This window comes from Peromyscus eremicus, chromosome 2 (genome assembly GCF_949786415.1).
Source record: "Peromyscus eremicus chromosome 2, PerEre_H2_v1, whole genome shotgun sequence".
NCBI classification, from domain to species: Eukaryota; Metazoa; Chordata; class Mammalia; order Rodentia; family Cricetidae; genus Peromyscus; species Peromyscus eremicus.
The window spans coordinates 129882121-129895963 of record NC_081417.1 but is presented as its reverse complement, the minus strand read 5'-3'; the positions used below and the strand labels follow the sequence as shown (position 1 = coordinate 129895963).

Sequence of the window (13843 nt, the reverse complement as noted above, 5' to 3'; positions counted from 1 at the left end):
TCTGCTCTATAGCCCCAGCTACAAAGCACAGGGGATTAAACATGCTAGGTAAACACTCCAGTACAGCTGGGTTCCTACTTTTGTGTTGGATTCTTCAGCTGAGAAGCGAGAAAGGTGATTTATTGTACAAGAGTTACCCTTGGCCACAGTGAGAACAGAAGTGTTAGTGCAGAATGCCGCAGGTCCAGGGCAGAGGGCCAGCCGGACTGTCTTGGGTGTAGACAGTCAAGTCTCTGGTGGTCTCTGAGCCGGTGGTGATGTTCCAGATCACGGGGACTCGTGACTGACAGCAGCACACAGTCCACGACTTGTCCCAGCGTCCCGTCCTTCAGTCCCTCCCTCTGCCCCTGCAGCCTTTGTGGGACACAAGCTAAGCTTCTTGCACCTCTGCCTCATCTTTCCTCTCTTGACTTGAGCCTGGGCGTTCGCTCTCGTGGTGCAGTTTTGAGGAAGGTGGCGCTAAGGCCGTCTTGGCACATTCTTTCTTTTGAGACAATGTCCCACTAAGTCTCTGGCATTCAACTTGTGATCCTCCCTCCTCAGCTCTGCATTTAGCAGGGGTACAGCCTGCAAAACCAGGCCTGGCTTAGTCTGCTCAGGACATATTGAGAAACTGGTAACGCTGACAAAGAAGCCACTTGACTTCCTAAAGAGAAAAGGCATCTATCTGAAGGGAAAATTAGTATGGTTCTGCAAAATAATTAGTTCGTCAGATGGACTGAGGAACCAAGCTTAAGGCATGGGTGTTTGGGCATGATATGCTGTGATAAAATGTCATAGATTGAATTTAGTGAGTGGTACCCTGTGTTCCTAAAGGATGTGCCACGTGTTCAGATTGGGTAAAAACAGTGACTCCGCACACAAATCCAGCGAGAGGCCAAGTGGGGAAGGTCCTTGGCCCTGCCTCTCCTGTGGAGCGGGGAGCCAGGTTTACACCCAGTACTTTCTGGGAAGTAGCACTCAGGCCTGGCCTGGGTCATCCTAAAATCCTTTATCTTGTACCTGTGTGATACGCAAAAGTTACTTCTTTCCACAGACCATTTCCATGGATGTTGGAACTCCCAACCACGCTGATGAAAATGGTACCCATAAGGTCTGGACCCTATAGTTTCTGAGCTGGGGACTGAGGGGTCTTTGGCCACTGTGCAAGACTGGCTTCTGCATGGCACCCATCTTGCAGAAGTTGCTGGACAGCTGGCTATAGTTGCAATCCATGATGTTCTCCAAACCTGTGTCTTGTACATAATAACCTTGGATCTCTTGGACCAAAAGCTTGCAAATCCAACTCCAGTGGACATATGCCCATGCATGGACAGTGGACGCAGGCCCATCTCGGTCACATGCATGGACAGTGACTGACTTGTCAGGCTAGAGTTATCCTCTCCACCAGTGAAGTGTTTGCTCCAGCTGCTGCTGCTGGGAGGAATACTGCTCATCCCCAGTTCCAAGGGATCCAAAAAAGCTGGATAGGCACTGAGTCAGGAGGATTCCCAGGAGTTCAAGGCTAGCCTGGGCTACCTTTGAGTTCTAGGCCAGCATGTAAGACTCCTCCTCAAAATAAAAAAAAAAAATAAAGAGAGAAAAAATCCAGATCACTAAGGAGCTTATCCTGGACAGTGGGCTGCTGGGCTCTTCCAAGGCAGAGCTTCCTCTGCCCTTTTCACACCCCTTCCTTTTCCTTCATTCCTTCGTAATAGGTTTTCTGTAACTGATTATAGGTTTCTCCGCTGAGGCAGTAAGCCAGATCAAGCCGAATTGAAAAGGTAAAAGAACAGGTATATTTGAGCAGAGCAACTCCTGAGTGAGCCCTCCAGTCCCAGAGATAGGGGCAGGAGAAGTCACATGGCCCAACAAAAACGGGGAGCTTATGTACCCTATAGGCAAGGGGTGAAGGTGTGTCTGCCACAAACTGGGTTTAGGCCCAAGTATGGTCAAAAGCTGACCGCTTTAAGTAGGGTCTTGGGCTACTGGCAACTTCAGGGTCTCACTATGTAGCTCTGGCAGTCCTGGGACTCATCTGTAGACCAGGCTGGCCTCAAACTCACAGGTGTGCGCCACTAGCACCCAGCTCCTCTTCTGAACTCCAGACCCTCACTTGAGGGGCCACCAGCCTCTTGTCATCCCAGTATTGGTAGAATCACTTTCCCTCATTCCTGTGACCCAAGGGTGGTACAGTCCACCAGGAGTCCTACCCCTGTGTGGGGAGACACCCAAAAGTGCAAATGAGGGTCCTAGGAGCTGGAAGAACAATGGCTGAAAGGTGGAGCTGCATCGTCCCACCCCACCCTGGATACTGCACTGGGCTGGCAAAGGGCGAGAGCAGCTTCAAGAGACTGGGACCCTGACTGGAAGAAAAGCATTGATGTGACTGTGGGATGGGGGTAAGGTTTGAATGCTAAGAGTCACGTAGGTGTGCATGTAAGAAGGTGTTTAGCTGGGCAGTGGTGGCTCATGCCTTTAATCCCAGCGCTCTGGAGGCAGGCCAGCCTGGTCTACAGCGGGAGTTCTCCAGGACAGCCAGCGGTACACAGATGAACCATGTCTTGGGGGGGGGGGGGAGTTGAGGCCGGGCAGTGGTGGTGCACGCCTTTAATTCCAGCACTCGGGAGGCAGAGGCAGGTGGATCTTTGTGAGTTTGAGGCCAGCCTGGTCTACAAAGCGAGTTCCAGAAAAAGGCACAAAGCTACACAGAGAAACCCTGTCTCAAAAAACCAAAAAAAAAAAAAAAAAAAGTTGAGCAGTGGGTAAGTATCGTGGAGTCTATAAACTCAGAAGACAAGCAATGGGAAAGAAGGAAACCAGTTCTGGCTGCCAACCTGTTTTATTTCTTTGGAGAGTCTTACTATGTAGCCCTGACTGGCCTGGAACTGCATAGACCAGACAGACTGTCCTCGAACTCATATCCTCTACCTCCAGAGTGCTGGGATTAAAGGTGTGTGGCACCATGCCCAAACTGTTGTGAGTGTTGGTTTTTGCAGTTCTGGGGATTCAGACCATGTGGTCACATGCTCAATCATTGAGCTAAACTTTCAACTCTTCAGTTTATGAAATGTAGACATTTTCTACCTCGTGGCAAAAGTCTAAGATGCCATTAAGTAGCCTTTAAAACCTGAATTTCTCTATTCAGAATTTTGGCTTATTCTCATGTTTGAGAGAAGTAGCAATCGCTCTGTGGCCTTGACAACGGCTTCTAGAAGTTAAGTATGGAACCCGGTGGCAGACCACTTGCCTGGCATCAGCAAGAGGAATGCTGGGGAAGAAAGCAGCTTCAGGAGAACCTAACTCTCCCACCCCCCTCTTTAAAAGGAGACTACAGAAACCACCTTTTAGTATCACAGAGCTTAAACCAAAGACTTTCATCTGGAAAGTTAGGAGCTCTGGTTAGGACCCCTAACCAGTCAACCTGCTTGAGCTCCTGGCTCCCAGTTGACCCAATGTCGACCAGCCAGAGGAATGGTAAATTAGTCCTCTGCTTGGGGTTCTTCAGTAACTTCCCTGGTGCAAAGGAAGAATTCTGAATGCCCTCCTGTGACCTAATAAGCCCTGTCAGGTCAGTTTCTCTCCGCTGCTCTGCTGAGTCACACTTTGCAGAACAGTTTGGAGGTTCACTGCTCAGTTTTTGAAGCCACACTTTAGGGTGGCTGTCGAGCTTTGCACCTGCAGCTCTGCCTGGGTTGTCAAGTCTATCTGCTACCTATAGGGATATTTACTTTGAAATTTAAAAAAAAAAAAAAATAAGGGAGCTGGGCATGGGAGGCAGGAGCAGGTGGATCTCTGAGTTCAAGGCCAGCCTGGTCTACAGGGCGAGTTCCAGGCCAGCCTGGGCTACTCAGAGAAACCCTGTTACGGATGGAACTGGAGAGATGGTTCAGTGGGTGTGGAAGCATGATGACCTGAGTTTGCATCCATGAGCACGAGGTTCAATTCCCAGCTCCCATAAAGTGGTTCATTGCCACTGTAACTCCAGTTGCAGGAGACCTGATGCCCTCTTCTGACTTCCTTGTGAATATTCACCCTTTGAAATCCTGCATCCTGACATAGAAGCCTCTTCAGGAAAAACTCCGCCCCTTTTCTCTCCCTCTCTCTCTCCCCCCTCCCTCCATTTCCCTACCCCCCCCTCTCCCTCCCTCCACTCCGACGAGGTGTGCACCCCTGGACCTCTCTCTCCCTCTCTCTTTTTTCCCTCTTTCCTTTTTTTTTTTTTTTTTTTTTTTTTTTTGGTTTTTCGAGACAGGGTTTCTCTGTGTAACAGCCCTGGCTGTCCTGGAACCATCCACCTGCCTCTGCCTCCCGAGTACTGGGATTAAAGGTGTGCAAAACCACCGCCTGGCCTTTATTACATTTCTTAATTTGTTTATCTCCTTGAACACAGTGACACACTTCTTCCAACAAAGTGACACCTCCTAATATGCCACTCTTTTGGGTGGACATTTTCTCTCAAAGCACCATAATACCCATACACATAAAACAAAAATAAATACATCTTTTTTAAGTCACATTTTAATTGTACTGATTAGTTTCATGTCACCTTGACACAAGCTAGAGTCATCAGAGAGTGGGGAGCCTTAGTTGAGAAAATGCTTCCATAAAATCCAGCTGTAGGGGCTGGAGAGATGGCTCAGAGGTTAAGAGCACTGACTGCTCTTCCAGAGGTCCTGAGTTCAATTCCCAGCAACCACATGGTGGCTCACAACCATCCGTAACGAGATCTGGTGCCCTCTTCTGGCCTGCAGACATATATGCTGTATACATAATAAATAAATAAATCTTAAAAAAAAAAAAAAATCCAGCTGTAGGGCATTTTCTTAATTAGTGATCAATGAAGGAGGGCCCAGGGCACTGTGGGTGGTGCCATCCCTGGACAGGTGATCCTGGGTTCTATATGAAAGCAGGCTGAACAAGCCATGGCGTGTAAACCAGTAAACAGCACCCTTTCATGGCTTCTGCATCAGCTTCTGCCTCCATGTTCCCACCCTGTGTGAATTCCTGCTCTCACTCCTTTAATAATGAGCTGTGAGCAAAATAAACCCTTTCCTCCTCAAATTGCTCTGTTTCATCCCAGCAATAGTAACACTAAGTAAGACACTAACTTACTAGATGATAGAACCTCAATACATGAGTTGGGGGTGGGAGGTGGGTAGTCAATTCACTTGAATATCAGCTGACTTGTCTGCTTTTATTGTAAAAGTTTGTGTGTATGAATATTTGGCCATCATGTATGTCTGTGCATGCCTGGTGCCCATGGAATTCAGAAGAGGGTAGGCATGGTTGTGAGCCACCATGTGGTTTCTGGGAACTGAACCCAGGTCCTCTCCAAGAACAAGGAGTGCTCTTAGCTCCGGAGTCATCTCTCCAGGGTTGGGAGGCCCTGCTGGTCACAGTTTGCAGTCTACCATAGCTTAGCAGCTCTCCCTGGGCTCTGCACAATAAGGAGGATTCCGTCCCAGCGGGGTCTTCCTGCTCTCTACCTAGCCTTATCTGGAAGATGTCTCTAGACCCCGTGCCTGATTTACCACAAGGATGACCCTTAACACCGTTCCCTGCAAAGGAATGCTCTTCCCCTGCAGTCCACGTGGTAATTAGGTAACATGCTCTAGTTATTTTCACTGGGCCTGCTACCACTAATCCAGCTTTATGATAGGAGCCTGCCACCTTATGCAAATTAGGTGATTATCCCCCAGCCTCTGTCCCCATTCTTTATATCTCTCCCCTCAGTCACTCTCAGTTATCTCCTGGAAGGCCATTTCCTCCATCCAAAGCTCGGTCATCACTTCTGTCACTTTGTCCCTGTGGACTGGTGGCCAACAGACTATGAGGAAAAGGGGGACTCAACACTCCAGCTCTGATTCTCTTATTTTGTTTTGCTTGAGACAGGGTCTCACTATGCAGCCCTCACTGTCCTGGAATTCAGTAAGCAGATCAGGCGGATCTCAAATTTACAGAGATCTGTGGTGGTATTGTGTTCCCCAAAATATTGTGCATGCTAATAAACTTATCTGGGGTCAGAGACAGAACAGCCACAAAATTAACCATAGAGAATAGGCAGTGGTAGCACATGCCTTTAATCCTAGCATTCCAGAGGCAGAAATCCCTCTGGATCTCTATGAGTTCAAGGCCATATTGGAAACAGCCAGGCATGATGACTCACGCCTTTAATCCCAGGGAGTGATGGCAAAAAGCAGAAAGATATATAAGGCGTGAGGACCAGAAACTAGAAGCATTTGGCTGGTTAAGCATTCAGGCTTTTGAGCAGCAGTTCAGCTGAGATTCATTTGGATGAGGACTGAGAGGCTTCCAGTCTGAGGAAACAGGATCAGCTGAGGAATTGGCAAGGTGAGGTGGTTGTGGCTTGTTCTGCTTCTCTGATCTTCCAGCACTCACCCCAATAACTGGCCTTGGGTTTGATTTTATTAGTAAGACCATTTAAGATTCCTGCTACAGAGATCCACCTCCCTGTGCCTCTGAGTGCTGGGATTAAAGGCATGAGCCACCATGCCAACTGATCCTCCTTCTTTGAAAAATAAATATGAAAAAAACAAAACAAAACAGAACAGAACCAAAGTACACACCTAATCTGGTCATGTTTTCCATTTTAGAGTTTTTCTTTCCCTCTATTTTATAGGGCTCTCCTCACCTCCTTTTTTGGAGACACAATCACACTCTAGATCCCAGTCTAGCATAGACTTTCTGTAGAGCCCACCACGGCCTTGAAATCTGGCAATCCTGCTGTCTCAGCCTCCTGAGGGGCTTTATAGCTTTCCTGTGGCTTCCTAGTGTCTTTGAGGTAAATCTCAGGTTTGCCACCGAAGCTCTTCTGGATCTGCTAGTGCCTGGCCTCCGTGTCCCAAATTGTGTTATCTCCACCCAGCCCGCATGCCTGTGTCCCAGAGCAAGCGCAGCCAGTGCTCAGCACATTTGTGTCAAGTGAATATCTGAAGACAGTTTTCAAGGTCTTTATTTATATTGAGACAGGTTCTTTGTACCCCTAGCTAGCCTGGAACTCGCTTTGTACAACAGGTTGTCCTCCAGCCAGAGAGATACGCCTGCTTTTGCCTCAGAGTGTTGAGATTAAAGGTGTGGACGACCACAACATGCTATTCAATATATTTGGATCACATCTGTACTGGCTGGTTTTGTGTCAACTTGACAAGTTAGAGTCATCAAAGCAGCCTCAGCTAAGGAAATGCCTCAATGAGATCGAGCAGTCAGGTATTTTCTAGTTTAGTGATGAATCAGGGAGGGCCCCATGGAGGGTGGTGCCATCCTGAGACGTCAGTCCTGGGTTCTGTAGGAAAGCAGACTGAGCAAGTCATGGGAAGAAACCCAGTAAGCAGTACCCTCCATGGCCTCTGCATCAGCTCCTAAATCCAGGATCCTGCCCTGTTTGAATTCCTGTCCTGACTTCCTACAATGATGAAGAGCAATGCTGAATGAAGTGTAAGCCAAATAAACCCAGTCCTCCTCAACTTGCTTTTAGATCATGGTGTTTTGCCACAGCAATAGAAACCCTAAGACGCTATCCATCCACCATTACCTTCCTCCAACTCACTACACCCCGACTCCCTCCCACTTCACGTCCTTTTATTATTTTATTTACTGTTTGGTTTTTGTTATCAAGTTCTTATTAACCTCCTGAGTCCAACTAGTGCTGCCCGAATGCACAAGGGTGTGGAGTCGTACTGGGGCAGGAGCAACCTGTCACGGTCTCCCTCCTCAGTAGCCATCAGCTGCCAACAGCTCCCTCTCTAAGGGTGGGACTGCGGAGACCCCTTCCCGAAAAGTCCGACTCGGTGGTTGGTGTGTATACTCCTGTAAATACGGCTTTCGCCCTGTCCCAGATGGTGGCCCAGCTCTAGCTAGCCCAGGGCCAAAGGCTGGGGCTTTGGAAACCCGGCTTGTGACGCAACCTCTTTTACATACCCACAATGCATTGCACACAGACCCGCGCTTTCATTTAAAAGTGTAGACTCTTTTACTTCTTTTCTTTTTCATTTTGTTTTCTGAATAGTGCTGCGGCTTCCAGAGACTTCCTGTGAGAGGAAAGCAGAAGTGATTGACCACTTATTTTGTGGCACTGGTTCCCATTGGTTATGTAGGAGTTGCAGGCGTCCGAGGGTGGTAGGCGTGAGGGTAAGATCATACTCTGGTTTCTCTTCAGATCGTATAAATCTTTCGCCTTTTACTAAAGATTTCCGTGGAGAGGAACAACTCTGAGTCTCAAACTAATTTTTTGAGGTCCTGCTTATGCAGGGCGACAATCGCTGGTTCAAAAATAGCGTTATTATTACTTAGTACGGTGAACTTCGCATAAGGACATTTCAGGAATTTCATTAAGACTTCGGCTCCCACACCACCTGGCTTCCGTGCTGTTGCTCCCAAGTCTACTCATTAGCCTTCTCAAAAGGTTTTTGGGGAGGGAGGGGGTAGGTTTGACACAGGTTAGTTTTGGTGCCTGTCCGCTCTGTAGACCAGGCTGGACTCGAACTCAGAGAGATCCACCTGGCTCTGCCTCCGAGTTGCTGGGGTTAAAGGCGTGCGCCACCACCGCCAGGCTCAAAATATTTTTTAATAGGCTCTTCCTCCAGGCAGATCTCTTGTTATTACCTGTCTCAGTATGTCATATTACTGAGAGACACATTTCTGGAGTTCCAGGGCTGTACAGAGAGCCCGCCCCCGCCCTGTCTCAAAAACGCCAAAGAAAACAGGCAGGTTTAGCAGTCCTAAGTTCCAGAATATAATTTTATAAGCACTCTCCACTTTCCTTTTTGACATTCTACAAATTCAACCAAGGAGATGGAGAGAGGGGTCAATGGTTGAGAGTGCTTCCTACTCTGGCAGAGACCCACGTTGGTTTCCCAGCACCCACGGCCCGTGGCTCCCAACCACCTGTAACTCCAGCTCCAAGCAATGGATCCGAGGCTCTCTCTGGTCCCCGACGCCTGCATTCACACATGCATAATTAAAAATACTATTAAAAATATAAAATAAAACCCAGACAGTATAGGAACTTTTATCCTAGACCTGTTCCTGGAGGGAGTCTTAGACCTCCATGCTCTGAGTGAGAGTCCCCAGAGCCCACATCCCAATACCCCTGGACATCAGGGTTCTTCTCAATTTCATATCCACTATTGTACTTTTTCTCTGTCTTCCTAAAATCATCCTTTGCTATCACTTCAAGCCATTTTAACTTCCTGAGCTGTGGTGGGTGACACGTGCCAGGAATCCAAGTACTCCAGAGAGAGGGTTGCCCATGAGTTTGAAGACATCCTAGCATCCTAGGCTCCCCAGTGAGTTTCAGGTCAGCCAAGGCTCCATATTGGGAGCTTGCTTGCCTCAAAAAAACGAACAAGCCATTATAACTTTACAACTCCCCCAGCCCTGCCTCCATTGCCTCTCAGAAAGGCCCACACTCACCTCAGATACACAACTCAGTCCTTACATAATACTGCAGACTTTGGCTGCCCTTCACCAACTCTGTCAGACAGAACTGACATCCTGTAACCAAACCTGTCGGAGTCTATTAACTTAGCAGAGCACTCACTTCCACCAACCCCCAACTAAGAATGTGGTCAGACGTTTGCCTGCAGGAGAGCTAGCCTCGGCTTGCTGTCACTGCCAAAGGAAATTTCAAATTCCCTTGATTTATGAAATTTTCTCGTTCTGTCAAATTATAAGACTTCATGAAACTGCTTCCTTGTTGGAATATAAAATTTGGAGTGACCTAAATATGTGTCCCTGAGTCATCAATAGACTTTGGCTCCAGAATAAACTATCTCTTGGCTTTTTTGCTTGTTTTGGAGACAGGGTTTCTCTGTGTAACAGCTCTGGCTGTCCTGGAACTTGCTTTGTAGACCAGGCTGACCCTAAACTCAGAGAGATCCTCTTGCCTCTTCATCCCGAGTGCTGGGGTTGGGATGTCGGCTACCACCACCTAATTAGTTGTTTGTTTATTTGTTTTCTTTAACAGTTCCATGTGGTGGCTCACGACCATCTGTACCTCCAGTACCAGGGGATCTCACACCCTCTTCTGACCTCCATGGGCATCAGGCACACGTGTGGTGTATGTGCAGGTGAAAGACACATAAAAATAAATCACTTTTTTTTTTTTTTCAAGATAGGGTTTCTCTGTATAACAGCCCTGGCTGCCCTGAACTGGATTTGTTGACAAGGCTGGTCTCAAACTCACTGAGATCCTCCTGCCTCTGCCTCCTAAGTGCTGGGCTTAAAAGGCTTGTGCCATCACTGCCGGACTAAAATAAATAATCTTTAAAATAAATTGAAAAGAGACCCTCACGCCCTTGGGTACTGTGTTATGTAGTCCACAGTAGAGGAAAGGGGGAAGGAATTAGGAAAAGAGCAAGCGAGCACCTCCAAGGGAGGACTCCTATAATTTACACATGGGTGGCTTTCTCCAAGGAGGACTCCTGTAGTGGACACGTGGGTGGCTTTTGTGGTTCTACCTCTCCTGGGTGTTCTCACCAATGTTCTTCTCTTCTCATCTGTCCCTTGTTCATTTAACCTTTTGGGGAGGTTGGTGTCTTCCAGGTCACAGGCCCTTGAACTCTAGAAGGTCTGTGTTATCTCAGAGCTCTCGATCATTACCAGCAACACCCACAGCTGTCTCCCACCACAGAGGACCTTCTGACCCTAAGTGATGTCGCAGGCTGGCCTCTTGAATTCACTGAGAATCACCCTCCTCCCTCTCAAGTGCTCCAGTGTGTGTAGGCATCGAAGATACGCACCGCACTAGCTGAACCAGCCTGACCTTTCAGTTTCTTACAGTAACTAACCCTGCTGCCCCATAAAATGCCACTCTATCCTTTTATTCGTTAGGATTCACAGCCTATGATGGATCAGTGTCACCAAGGCTCCGTCACCAGGTCCCTGTCTCCATAAGAAATGGTGTGCTGGGGTGGGTGGGGGGTAGATATCTTGGACCTATACCAAGATTTTGATTTGACCTTGCTGTCAGGGGACCATGTTGAGACAAAAAGGTCCCAAATCAAAGTGTTTGGAGCCCAACTCCTAATGACCCATCACATCTTACCCCAAACGGCCAAAAAGACAGCCGGTGTTGTAAGCTTTCTGCTTAAGATGCTGAGGTATCCACTTAGCTACCCAGATGTGGACCCACACAAATAACAGAGGAGAGAAGACCAAGTAAGTCTCTCAAGTTATTAAAAGCAAGCAAGCAAGCCTAACCCCAACTCCCTCTCAGAGAGGGAAGTCTCTCTGAGACATTTTGTCTCTCCCTCAGAGTCTCTGTCTCTCCTGCAGCATATTTCCTTTTTAAAAATTAATTAGCTGTCAAGAATGGTGGCACAAGCCTTTAATCCCAACACTCAGGAGGCAGAGGCAGGTGAATCTCTGTGAGTTCGAGGCCAGCCTGGTCTTCAAAGTGAGTTCCAGGACAGCCAGGGCTGTTACACAGAGAAAAGAGAAACTCTGTCTCCAAAAAACAACCAAGCAAACCAACAAATGGAAAACACTGTTCCAGCTGGCTCCCTGACTCCCGCCCCTCAGCTAGTCACAACCCAAAACCACAGGTGTGAATTTGTGTGATGGTGAAAGGGAGTGTCAGTTCACCCTAACATGATGTGATTGTCTTAGCTTTCACCCCCACACTAGGGAGTCAGAGGCAGACAGACGTCTGTGAGTTCAGGGTCAGCCTGGCCTATACATTGAGTTCTCGTCTAGCAAGGGCTATATGAGCAAACAACAACAGAAACAAAACCACCTATCTGGAACAACAAAAACCAAGTTTGATGTGGTGACCTATGCCAATTGTCCCAGCACTAGGCAGAAGGATCTGGAATTCAAAGTCATTTTCAGCTATATGGATTGATTGAGGCTAACCTGGGTTACAAGAGACCCCATTCCAAACACCCCCAAACAAGCTAACCAAGTCCCACAGCTGTCTAGTTGTATTATTCTCTGATTAACATTCAAAGTCAATCTGAGGTGAGGAACGTTAGGGTGCCTCTCTGCCCTTCTCCAGCCCCTCCTGTGGGAACTCGGATGCTCAGTACTTTGTATTAAATGAATGTAGTGACACATTTTCGAGTTGTTGTTTATTTACTGATTAGTGCGGAGAGTGCAATCCAGTGCCCCGTGTACATACAAGGGCTGTACACCTGCCTACCCTTCTCCTGGAGTGACAATTTTAATTCAGACTGCTTCCTAGGTTTACATTCCGGAAAAAAAAAAAAAAAAAAAAAATCTGGCGTTGCACTGCCCCCTGGTGGTCAGACCACACCTTTACACGGGGAAGGGGAAGGAACTAGTTAAGGTATTTCCGGAGAACTGAGGGCGGTGCCTTGGCCTTATTTACATATCCACAATGCACCGCACAGGCTTGTAGCTTAATTTAAAACCACATCCTGTCTTTTTTTGATCTTGGTTTCCTTCCAAATGGTAGCATTTAAACGGGTTTATGTGCGATGAAGCAGAATTATTACGTAGCTTGGAGTGAAAAGTTACCATTTGTGTTAAGGTTTACAGACATATGAGTACCATGTCCAGCAGACACAATGTATTTGATCAATGCCTTATATTTAAGGCAACTCCGTGTGTGGTGTTCTTAACATGGACCCGCCGGAGGATAAGCAAAGTAATAAAATGCATATAATTTTTGGAGGTAGTCTAATGGCTCTAGACTACCATTTTTGGTCTAGAAAAGTAGTAACATGTTGTAGCTGCTGTAGATTGTAGTTTCTTTTTTTCCAGGACGCGACGTTAACATGAAACAGTCCTTATGTCTTTTCTGCCACGTGTCACAAATGTGTTTGCAGTTTGTTTTCTGTGCCTAGGCCTTATCTCTTTCTTCACGTATGCTAAAGAGAGCATAAACCTTAGGTTGGTATGGTGGCTCCATCGGCGGAAGCATGTGAGTTCAGGATTGGCCTGGGCTACCCATTGGGATCCTGGATGGAAATAGCAAAATATCAACAAAGTCCCCTAAAGAAATGAGAGCAAAGAAAAACAAATCCTAAAGGCAACATAGAACCCAAACCACAAGGAACTGATTGCTGCCTCTGCCTGAGCACTGGGTCCCCTCACCCTCTGCTCACCTTTGGTAACATTGACTTTGTTGGCTGCCAAGATGTCCGCCTGAATGCTGTCTATTTTTGTGTACAAGAGCTCGGCGTTGTTCTGAGGATGGAAGCAGGAGGAGCCTGGCTGGGCACCAGAGCAGTGTGCTCCTGGAGTGGGGCTTGAGAGGAAGGTTAACTGCGAGCAGAGCTGCTCAGGCAGAAGGTCCTGTTCCCAGCTTGCTAGCTAGGGCAGGTAGGGGACAAGAAGACTCTGTGTGTGTGTGTGTGTGTGTGTGTGTGTGTGTGTGTGTGTGTGTGTGTGTGTGTGGTGGCCAAGTCAGGAGACTAGCTTCATTCTGTGCACAAGGGGACCCGTTCCGTCCGGGGCAACTGCTGAGGCTGCTGGGAATGGAAATACTTACAAGGAAGAGCTGGTAGAGTTCCTCCCCCATGGACTTGCGGACATGTTCCTCCACCAATGGGAACATTTGCACAAAGAACTGCGGCAGAAGGTGGGGGGTGGCAGGACAGTGTGGGTATGGGCTGACTTGACTGCCCATGCCCTGCATTCTGCCCCATGCACACACCCCAGCCCAAGCACCTCTAGCGTGAGGCTGGCCAGCCTCTGGCTGTTGCTGTGGTCGGTGTTGCCCATGGCCGTCATCAGGCTGTGGACCACGCGCATGTGCAGCAGCTCCTCTGCCAGCTTCAAGTCATTGCGCGCCAGGATACTTGTGAGGAAGGATAAAAAGACAGGAAACGCTGCGGGGACACAGGAAGGAAAGGAGCCCCTCACCCTAAGTCTGAAG

The 13843-nt window shown here is 47.9% G+C and overlaps 1 long non-coding RNA gene and 1 other non-coding gene across 2 annotated transcripts in view; one reads left to right on the top strand and one right to left on the bottom strand.

Annotated features, from left to right (window-relative positions):
- Positions 1-8138: 8138 nt before the first annotated feature.
- Positions 8139-8254, top strand: LOC131905473 (U5 spliceosomal RNA). Its single transcript, XR_009377977.1, has one exon. It is a non-coding gene; the product is annotated as a U5 spliceosomal RNA (small nuclear RNA).
- A 4766-nt stretch (positions 8255-13020) lies between these two features.
- LOC131905108 (uncharacterized) overlaps positions 13021-13843 on the bottom strand; it is a 1650-nt gene continuing 827 nt past the window's right edge. The window contains exons 3-5 of the long non-coding RNA XR_009377854.1: positions 13636-13765; positions 13457-13534; positions 13021-13152 (exon numbers count right to left, since the gene is read on the bottom strand). This is a non-coding gene — a long non-coding RNA (uncharacterized LOC131905108). The remainder of the gene's footprint in view (positions 13153-13456; positions 13535-13635; positions 13766-13843) is intronic.